Raw genomic sequence first — 10,562 nt, forward strand, 5'->3', positions numbered from 1 at the left:
CATCCACCTCACTACAAATAACTCAATTTCGTTTCTTTTTATGGCTGAGTACTATTCCATTGTATATATGTGCCAAATCTTCTTTATCCATTCATCTGTTGATGGACACTTAGGTTGCTTCCATGTCCTGGCTATTGTAAATAGAGGTGCAATGAACATTTTGGTATACAGATTGCCAACAAACACATGAAAGAATGTTCAGTTACCTTTTAAAAGACAACTGAAGTGGTCACTGAAAGTACTTGAAGGCTTTTTTTAAAACAGTGAAAGGAGCCCATGCAAGAACTCACTCAGCCCCAGTGATGCCCCAGATTTTCTTGTACGGGATGGATCTTCCTCACCCCACAATAGCAGCAAGGCCCTCAGGTCACAAACAGGCCCAAGCAGTCAGACAGACCTGGGTTCAAACCCTGCCCTCACCACTAACTAGCTCTGGGATCACTGGCAAATTATTTCACCTCTCTGGCCTCTATTTCCTTGTTATGAAATGCAAATAATAACAGTACCCACCTCAAGCTTTGTCATTAGGATTAAACCAGATACTGGATATAATGTGGCCCATGAATATGAGTTGCTACTCTCAACATAATTAGCAGCAGCTGTGGCACCACCCCTCCAATGGGTGTTCATCCTTTTTCCCATGTGCCCTTTCTCAGGGCTGACACAACAGAAGTTTTGGGTGGTGAAGGGGTTCATGTTGCACCTGGCAGAATGCATTGGGAACTCCATTTTATTGACAGAAAACCTTTTCAAGTCCCTCGTCCTCTAGCCCCTGCTAGGGATCTGACATTATCTTCCTTAAAGCCCCTACCAGTTGCCCTCCAATACTGTTGATGTCTCCCCCATCCTCCTGTCTGTAGGATTCACCCAAGCCAGCATCCCACATGGAAACTGAAGGCAAGGCTCCATGCAACTAGGAAGTCAGGAAGCCACACTATCTAAGTCAAAGAAGACAGAGGAATTAAACACTTAGGACTTCCCCTCCACCTCTCTGTTTCTGCTCTTTAAAGAATTGGGGTCTTTGTTATGGGATTTAGGAGACAGCAGAATTAGGAGGAAAACTGAGGGAAGAGATTGACATTTGCACAAGCACTTAAATAGCACTGTTCCTAGGGTGTGTGGAGCCCAGATAAATATTTTTTTGCAGGGCCTCTGTCTGTATAAACCATTTGAGTCACCAAAATCTCTGTATTAGCACAGCTAGTTGCCCAATTTCTTATGATCCCATGAAAGAAATACCAATCAGTCAACAGGAGCTATCCTCTCCCCAGGCAGCCCTCCTGGAACCAGGGTCCCAGTTCCAGGATGACACCACAGGCATGAGTCTCAGGTCATCTGGGTAATCTGGTCAACCCCACAGAGCAGTAGAGGGTGGGAGAATGCCCTAAAAGGGAGGAAGGAGCACCAGGGCCAACATGGGTCCTGGTACAGGGCCAAGGAGTCCCATCTGGATGGCACGGCTAACTCTGGCCTGTCCCCAGTGCCAGGGTGGAAATGAGAAAAGTTCAAGGCAGGCACTCCAAAAAGCAGAGTCCCCTGAGGGGCAGGGCTGAGCCAAAGGTCCCGTCTGTCCAGGTCTCAGACAGGTCTGCATTTGATTCCAAAGCCTCTGTGAAAATTTCCCTCTCTGAGTCAGGCCCAGAAGGAACACTGCCTCCCTCCTCTCATAGCGTGGACATCATGACGTTCCCGTAAACTCTAGGACAGTCTTCTCCTTTTTAAGTTACTCCAGTATCACAAGGACCATAGCTATGGCTTAGGAGGTCCTAATGCTATGACCATGCACTATTTGCCAAATAAGTGACATGGCAGATCGAGATATAAACAGGGATGAATCTAGGACAAGCCAGTTTAATTCTATCAGGAACTGTTTGCAAATTCCGTGTGTTTGCTTGAGAAGGTATAAACCTGGACTGCACTGCAGGCCTGCCACCAACATTTGCAGACCTAGCGTAATAATACGAATGGAGGCCCCCGGCCCACAGCCTGCTCCTTTCCCTCATTCCTCCTTTGGTTCTGCCCAGCTCATGGAAGACCTTTTCCATGTGCACACAAGCCTCCCAGCTCACCCAGCCAACTTCTATCTCCCCCACCCCTGCCAAACAGCCACTCCTTGGCCACTCTTTGGGTACATAGATGGCAGGCACCATTAGGCCTCAAAAGGACAGACCTGAGAAAGAAACTCATGCAAGCCTTGGCGTTCAGGCAGGGAATTCCAGTGTCCCTGGTATTCAGAGGATGGTCTAGAAGTAGGGGGGCATGGGCTCTGGGTGGGCACATCCCTTAGCCTCCATCTCGTCCCATAGGAAAGTCACAGCTGGAGGAGGGCCAGAGCTGGTAAGCATGGGACCAGAGCAGAGGCCCATCTGCCTGGGCCTAAGGGTAATACACGCAGCCATATGATTTCTAAACCCCTACGCCAACCCCTACTTCACTTTTCAGCTTCTACTTCCTCAATCCCCTTCAGCCTACTCCCCAACTGCTCCTTTTCTCTCCTGTATAAGAATTCCTAGTTACTATTTTTGAGTCCTCCCAAATCTGACCTTGAAGCTAGTGTTACACAAAAAAGGAGATATTATATCTTTTTTGAAGTCTACAGAACCTGAATATTTATATGCCACATCAAGATGTCCTGGTAAATAAATGTGATTCTTGTCACCTATGGCTACTGAAAAATGACTTTCTGGATACACTAGTAGCACTTTTTATCTTTCATAGGCTGGCAGATAATAAGATTGCAAGTTTCAAGCAGTAATCTCCCCATCTTATTGTGGTTTCTTGGGAAAAAGCAACACAGCTCTGTAGAGGACTGAACAGACAAGCAAACAACATAACACTCTAGGCAAGAAGTCCCCATCCTGTAAGAGATCTGAGGTTACTCACACTCTTGCCAGGGGAATTGACATTGCTCAATTTTGTGATGAAGAGATAGAAGAGTAGCTATGAGATTTGCCCCAGAAGTCAAACCCAGGCCTGGCAGACTCCAGAATCCAAGTTCTTTCATATTACGTGATATCCTGATATCACAACACGAGGTCTCAAAAGTAGATCTGATCTTTATTGTAAGTCATGAAACACTTTACTTGTAATTTCCTTATAGTGGTTGTGATGTAATAAAAAATAAATATCTGGTTTTGTTCCCAGTTCCTGGGCATAAATTTCCTAAAACTCTTGGAATCTCCAGAGTGATTACAGTGTCTTTTGTATGATAGTGAGATGCACGCCCCCCACCACCCCACTCTAGACCACCTCTGGATGGTGGCTGGTCTCTAGAAAAACCAGGCCTGGATTAGAAGCTTGGAACTTTCAGTCCCACCCTCCAACCTCTTGGAAGAGGACAGGGGCTGGAGACAGAGTCCAATCACCAAGGGCTAAAGATTTAATCAATCATTCACGTATGATGAAATCCTTAAACAACAGGGTTCAGAGATCTTCTGGGTTGGTGAATGTATCCATGTGCTGGGAGGGTGGTGATCCCCAACTCAACGGGACAGAAGCTCCTGTGCTTGAGACCTCTCCAGACCTCATCATGTGTACCTCTTCCGCTGGTATTCATTTGTATCCTTCATAATATCCTTCATAATAAACTGGTAAATATAAGTGAAGTGGGTTCCTGAGTTTTGTGAGCCATTCTAGCAAATTACCAAACCTAAAGGGGAAGTCATGGGAACACCCAATTTATAGCCGGTAGGTCAGAAGTATGGGAGGCCCAGGATTTGTGACGGGCATCTGAAGCAGGGGATAGTCTTGTGAGACTGAACCCTTAAACTGGGAGGCCTGCGCGAACTCCAAGTAGTGTCAGAATTGAATTGAATCATTGAACACCAAGATGATGTCTGAAGAATCAGAGAACTGGTTGTTGGTGTGAAAAACACCCCAGAGTGGTTATCTGGCACTGCGTTATATTACGGTCATTTGTGCTGTTTTTTTCCTCCTATTGGTTGTATTTTCTTTGAGGGCACAACCTAGGTCATATTCATCTTTGTAACTCTTATGACACCTAACACAGGGCCTGGCCCACAACAAAAGATGAATAAGTAATGTTGAACAGGTTCAAATTTGTTCTGTTTACAGCTCCTTGGGTCTTCTTTACGATTGTACCTGTTGAGGAAGGCTGGGCTGGGCCAGGCTGGGCTATGGCTTGTAGTCACAAGGCATTTAAGATTCACAGCATTCACCAAGGATGTCTCCAAACCTTCTCACACAGAACAACGAAGAAAATGGAAAGGGCTGCTGTAAGATGTAGAGACGGGGCAATGAGCTGTTTCCAGTCACTAGATAACTGACTCTCAGCCACAACTACTTTGCAGTTCAGTGACTGAAATTCATGCCTCAGCAAAACTTTGCACTCTGCCTTATAGAATGGACTTCTGGATCACACTGAAGTGGCTTAAACTGTAAGGGTTACACCCATAAATGGCCAGAGTCTACTGTGTGGAAAAAATTGCTACACATTCCAATCAACTGAGAAAGTGTGGAATAAACACCCCAGGAACTGACTTACAAGTCCTTCTCAGTCTCTCTTTTTTTTAATTTAGATATAATTGACATATAACATTATACTAGTTTCAGGTATACAACATAATGATTTGATATTTGTATATAGTGTAAAATGATCATGACAGTAATTTAGTTACCCATCACTACACAGTTACAAATTTCTTTCCTTGTGATGAAAATTCTAATATCTAAACTTAGCAACTTTCCAATATACAATACAGTATTAACTATAGTCTCCATGCTGGAAGTTTGTACTTTTTAGCCCCCTTCACCCATGTGCCCACCCCCCGAACTCTGGCAACCACCAGCCTGTTCTCTGTATCCATAAGCTTAGGGTTTTTGTTTGGTTGGTTGGTTGGCTGGTTGGTTGGGTTTTTGTGGGGTTGTTTTTTTTTTTTAAGATTTCACAAATAAGCAAGATCATAAAATATTTGTCTTTATCTGACTTTTTTCACTCAGCATAATGTCCTCAAGGTCCATCTATGTTGTTGCAAATGGCAAGATTTCATTCTTTTTCATGGCTGAGTAATATTCCATTGTGTGTATGTGTATCATACTTCATATATATCATATATATATATAATATATACATATCACATTTTCTTTATCCATTCATCCATCCATGGACACTTAGGTTGCTTCCATATCTTGGCTATTGTAAATAATGCTGCACTGAACATAGACTTGCATATATCTTTTGGAATTAGTGTTTTCACTTTCTTCAGATAAATACCCAGAAATGGAATTCCTGGTTATTTCACATGGTAGCTCTACTTTTAATTTTGGGGGGAACCTTGTACTGTTTTCCGTACTGGCTGCACTAATTTACATTCCCAATAAGAGTGAACAAGGGTTTGCTTTTCTCCACATTCTTGCCAACACTTGTTATTTTGAGTCTTGTTGATAACAGCCATTCTGACAGGTGTGAGGTAATATCTCATTGTGGTTTCGATTTGCATTTCCCTGATGATTAGTGATGTTGAGCACCTTTTCAGGTACCTGTTGGCCATCTATATGTCTTCTTTGGAAAAATATCTATTCAAATCTTTTGTCCATTTTTTAATCAGATTGTTTGTTTTTTCTACTGAGTTGTATGAGTTATTTATATATTTTGTATGTTAGTCAGATATATGATTTACAAATGTTTTCTTCCATTCGGTAGGTTGCCTTTTCATTTTGTTGATGGTTTCCTTTGTTGTGCAGAAGCTTTTGAGTTTTATGTAGTCTCACTTGATTTTTGCTTTTGTTGCCTTTGTGTATGGTGTCAAATTCAATAATCATTGCCAAGACCAGTGTCAAGGAAGTTTACAGCCTATGTTTTCTTCTAGGAGTTTTATGGTTTCAGGTCTTACGTTCAAGTCGTTGATCCATTTTGAGTTAACTTTTGTGTGTGGTGTAAGATAGTGGTCCAGTTTCATTCTTTTACATGTGGCTGTCCTGTTTTCTCAACATCGTTTATTGAAGAGACTATCTTTTCTCACTGTGTATTCTTGACCGCTTTGTTGTAAATTAATTGATGATATGTGCATGGGCTGTCTACTCTGTTTCAGTTGATCTATGTGTCTGTTTTTATGACAATTCCATACTGCTTTGATTACTATAATATAGTTTTTTGTAATATAGTCTGAAATCAGGGACCATAATGCCTCCACTTTTGTTCTTCTTTCTCTAGAGTGCTTTGGCTATTCAAGGTCTTTCATGGTTCCATACAAATTTTAAGATTGTTCTACCTTTGTGAAAAATGCCTTCTCAGCCTTTTGACTTGCCTAGGCTCCTGTGCTTGCCTCAGATCCAGTTCTGTGACCATATCAGCAACTTGATCCAGCTCCAGCTTCAGAGACTGCCCCCAAATATAAGTATTTTGGGATCAATTGCAATTAATTAGGAGAGGAAAGAAGAATGAGCAGCTGGCCTTCAACATTTTCACTCTGGAGTCTCTTAGAGCTGAACTTGACTACAGGTTTGGTCTATCCTCAGGGAATTAAAACTTTCCTCCTCTCCCCCAGCCCCCCTACCCCACCCCGCCGCATCAAATCATTAATAATAGCTGTAAAACAGAAAACACCCAGAACCCCGAGCAGATCTCTGGGGCAGGAGCAGGGAGAAGATTTTAATGGCAACTCTACAGGCTTTGCAGGCCTTGTCCACTGCGGAATGGCCAGCAGACCTCAGCAGTTCCCGTGTCTCATGTTGGCTCTGGTGAGACCCACATTCTCCTCCAAATGCCAAACCACAGTGCAGTGCGCAGCAGAGAGCAGGCATCCAACAGGCATACCAGGATGACTCATCGCAGAGGAGTGGTTTCCAAGCTTTTGCCACCCCACATCTGTTTCCTTTATTGAGGAGAAGAGAGGAAGGGAAGGGAGGGAAGGGGGTGGGAACCACACCACCAATCAGTGCAACATGTAAGACAGATGCCACACGGAATAGGCTCTTAACTGCCATGGGCACAAGTGCCCGCCAAGGCTCAAGTTCTAAGATGCTTCAATTCTTCAATTCAGCCTGGGGAAATTCATACTGGTTGTAGCAAAGGATTCAATAAAGCAAGACCTGACTGGACTCCCAGAATCTTAACCACAAAAGATGATTTTGTGGGGTTTGTGGCTATTTTCGTTCACTCCCTGGACCAGAGGACATTTGACTCCCTGCAGGATAATCTCCAGTACATCACGCCATCTATTCTCAAATGTTTCAGGTAGTGGGATTTTTCACAGCTTCCCTTGGGAAGTTATTTTTAAAGTTGAACGGCCAGGGTATTTTTCCTGATATTGAACATTGATCTTTCCTTTTCTTAACTTCATCCCTGTTATCCTGTGGAATAAGCTCCTGCCCTCGGCACTGTCTTCTCTTTTAGTGCTTACCGATGCATTTCCCAGGCGTTCTTACTGTATCACTTTAGCATCTCTGCACTCGAGCCTCAGAGATCAAGAAACGGCTGAGAAATGCAATAACAAATAAAGTCTCTTCCATCTGGCAGGCATAAGCATAAACGAGATGTGAGCCCAGAGTCTCAATAAAGAAGGGATCATCATCAATCCACACTCCACGCAGAGCCCCAAGACAACAGCAGAATTGCTCTGTGGTGAGTGATCCTCTGCCAATGGGACCTTGTTCTCACCGTGATTCATTTTCACAACCTAATGAGTTCTACCTCCCCCAAAATGATTTTATGAAACACCAAATTTATCTTTCCATATGTATCTTTAATTGCATTCACCCCGCTGGTTATACTTTTTATCTTACTGTACTATCGTGCAGAAACAGGTGCCTGGTACATAAACTCTCACTATACAAAGTTCTGAGAGTTAAGAGCTTCTCAGCTACCTTCCTTTAAGTAGAGGAGTCCAAGTGGGCTCTAAGAGGGGGCTGCCCAAGTGGACATTAGCCTTGTTTTCATTCTGATCAATGTGGGGGACTTGGCTGCCTTCTCCCTGCATTTAGAATTGTATTTCACAATCCAGAAAAACACCAGTAATTTAAAATGGCTGTTGAACCACCTCCCTCGGTCAAGTGAGTCTCCCTTTGCCTCCCATTCACACGACATCTCCGGCACATACAAGCCCTGTTAATCCCACTCGCCTTCAGACCTCTTACCGCGATGCCTCATCAAAAATGCCCCTTCTCCAGGGGCTTCCCTGGTGGCCCCAGTCAGATAGCCTGAGAATCATGGGGCTGATGTGGTTGGTCCAATCTAAGTCAGAAAGACCGAGAACCAGGAGCACCAATGTCCAAGGACAGGAGAAGATGGATGTAGCAGCTCAAGCAGAGAGAGAATTCCTCCACCTTTTTGTCTACTCAGGCCCTCAACAGGTTGAAGGATGCCCACCCACCCAGATTGGGGAGGATGATCTTCTTTACTCAGTCTACTGATTCAAATGCTAATCTCCTCCTGAGACACCCTCACAGGCACACCCAAAAACAATGTTTCACCAGCTATCTGGACATCATCCCTTAAGCCCAGTGAAGTCAACACATAAAATTAACCATCACAGTGTTCATGGGGAAATCAAACCTGTCTGGCGGTGTTTATGACTCAGTTTATGTTTTGTACAGCATCCTGGATTACGGAACCATAGAAACTTTTGAATCTGAATCAACCTCCAAAGAATAAAAGAAAGAGCTGAAGTCTGTCCTCCTAAAAAGATGACTATTGGGCTTTCCCTGGTGGCGCAGTGGTTGAGAGTCCGCCTGCCGATGCAGGGGACACGGGTTCGTGCCCCGGTCCGGGAAGATCCCACATGCCGCGGAGCGGCTGGGCCCGTGAGCCGTGGCCGCTGAGCCTGCGCGTCCGGAGCCTGTGCTCCGCAACGGGAGAGGCCACAACAGTGAGAGGCCCGCGTACCGCAAAAAAAAAAAAAAAAAAAAAAAAAAAAGATGACTATTGCTTAATTCTGCTTTTCTGTCATTTACTCCCAAACCTCAAAAGCTTCTGAGAGCAGTTTTGAAGTGCTTTTTTGAACCTGCAGACCACAAGCCAACTTCTGTGGCTAGGCAACCTCCACTATGGATCACCTGATGATTTGAGAAGAAGTGAAAACTTTGCCAATATTTGGTGATTTATGCTTTCCAAGAGGAGTTGAAAATAGAAAATGTAGACATTTTCAAACCATAGAACTTGGCAAATCCCACTCACACTGATCATCCCTGAAGATTGAACATGACGCCCGCCGCCCTCCACGTGGAGAACTGTCACAGCTCCAGGGCAACGATTTTCGCCTGAACTCAACAGCTTTGCAAAGCCCTAGAGAAGAGAAACAGGAAAGGAACCAAAAGGAAGACCTGAACACTGATCTACATTAAGCTGACTCAACGAGATACATAGCAAGACTCAACTGCTACACTTCACGATGTAGGGGGATGCTTCCATTTTATTGCTGTGATAAATGCCGACCAGAAAGTGACAGAATATTGGCATTTCAATCAAGGCAGCTTCATATAGACACACACGTACACACGCACACACATGCAAGCACACACTCTCACATACACGTTTCCTGCCCGGCCCACTCAGCTCTGTGTGTTGAAAGCTTTATGATAGGAAAACCTGGAGGATGTCCACAGACCACTGACAAGATTCAAAGGGTTGGGATTTTACAAATCTTTATAAAAGAAGCAGGAGCCCTTGCCAATGGGAATTTGAAATATGTCCCTCCACTCCTCTGGCTGTACAGAAGAAAAAAATCATAAACAACTTGCAGAGGATATAATTCCCACAGAACACATCACCCTCAAGCTAAATGCTCAACTGTCCTTTCTTCTTCTTTAAGAACTAGGAATCAGTGACATTACTGTGGTAATACAGATCTGCCTGGCACCTTCAATCACTTGGTAAGTTATAAAACAGGGCTTTGTCACTTCAACTACTGAAATAAGGAGGCAAGCCAGCATTACCAAGTAATCACGTGCAGTGCAGGGGTATAAGAAATGGGGCAAGATTTCAAGTGCTTGGGAAGTGACAAATTTTATGTTGAGCCACATCCACTGCAGGGCACTATATGATATTTCTTCAGGTGCAGACATTGCATGAGGATAAACCGTTCTGTGCACATTTGTAAAGTATTTCTATTCTGTCAGCTTTCCTGCCTGTAGGAAAATAATAGTGGTTCTATGCACTTATGCCAGATGAGTTTTATAATGGAAACCACAGCCTGTTTCTAAGTAAATTATTAAATCACCAGCTCTTTAATGAAATGGAATTGTCTGCACTGATCTTCCAGATAAAAAATGCTCTTTTGTAGAAAAGGACTGTCCCAGAATAGAAGAATTAATTCATCCACATGCTTCAGAAGATTGTGGAAAGTGAAGTAAAAACCAACATTTATTGAGCAAAATGCCAGACACTGAGGCACTTACTATGTGATTTCACTAAATCCTAGTATCAACTTACAAGGAAAAAAAAACTACCCCCATACCAGACATGAGATAGTCAAAGAGGCTAAAACATTTGCACAGAAACACAATGCTCAGAAGTGGTAGAAATGAGATTTGAAAAGCTAGGTCTTGCCAAAACCTAACCTCATTCAAATGCTGCATGCTAACTCCTAACCTGGACAAAGGTGGCC

Source organism: Mesoplodon bidens (assembly GCF_964165515.1).
Source record: "Mesoplodon bidens genome assembly, chromosome: 9".
Taxonomy (NCBI): Eukaryota; Metazoa; Chordata; class Mammalia; order Artiodactyla; family Ziphiidae; genus Mesoplodon; species Mesoplodon bidens.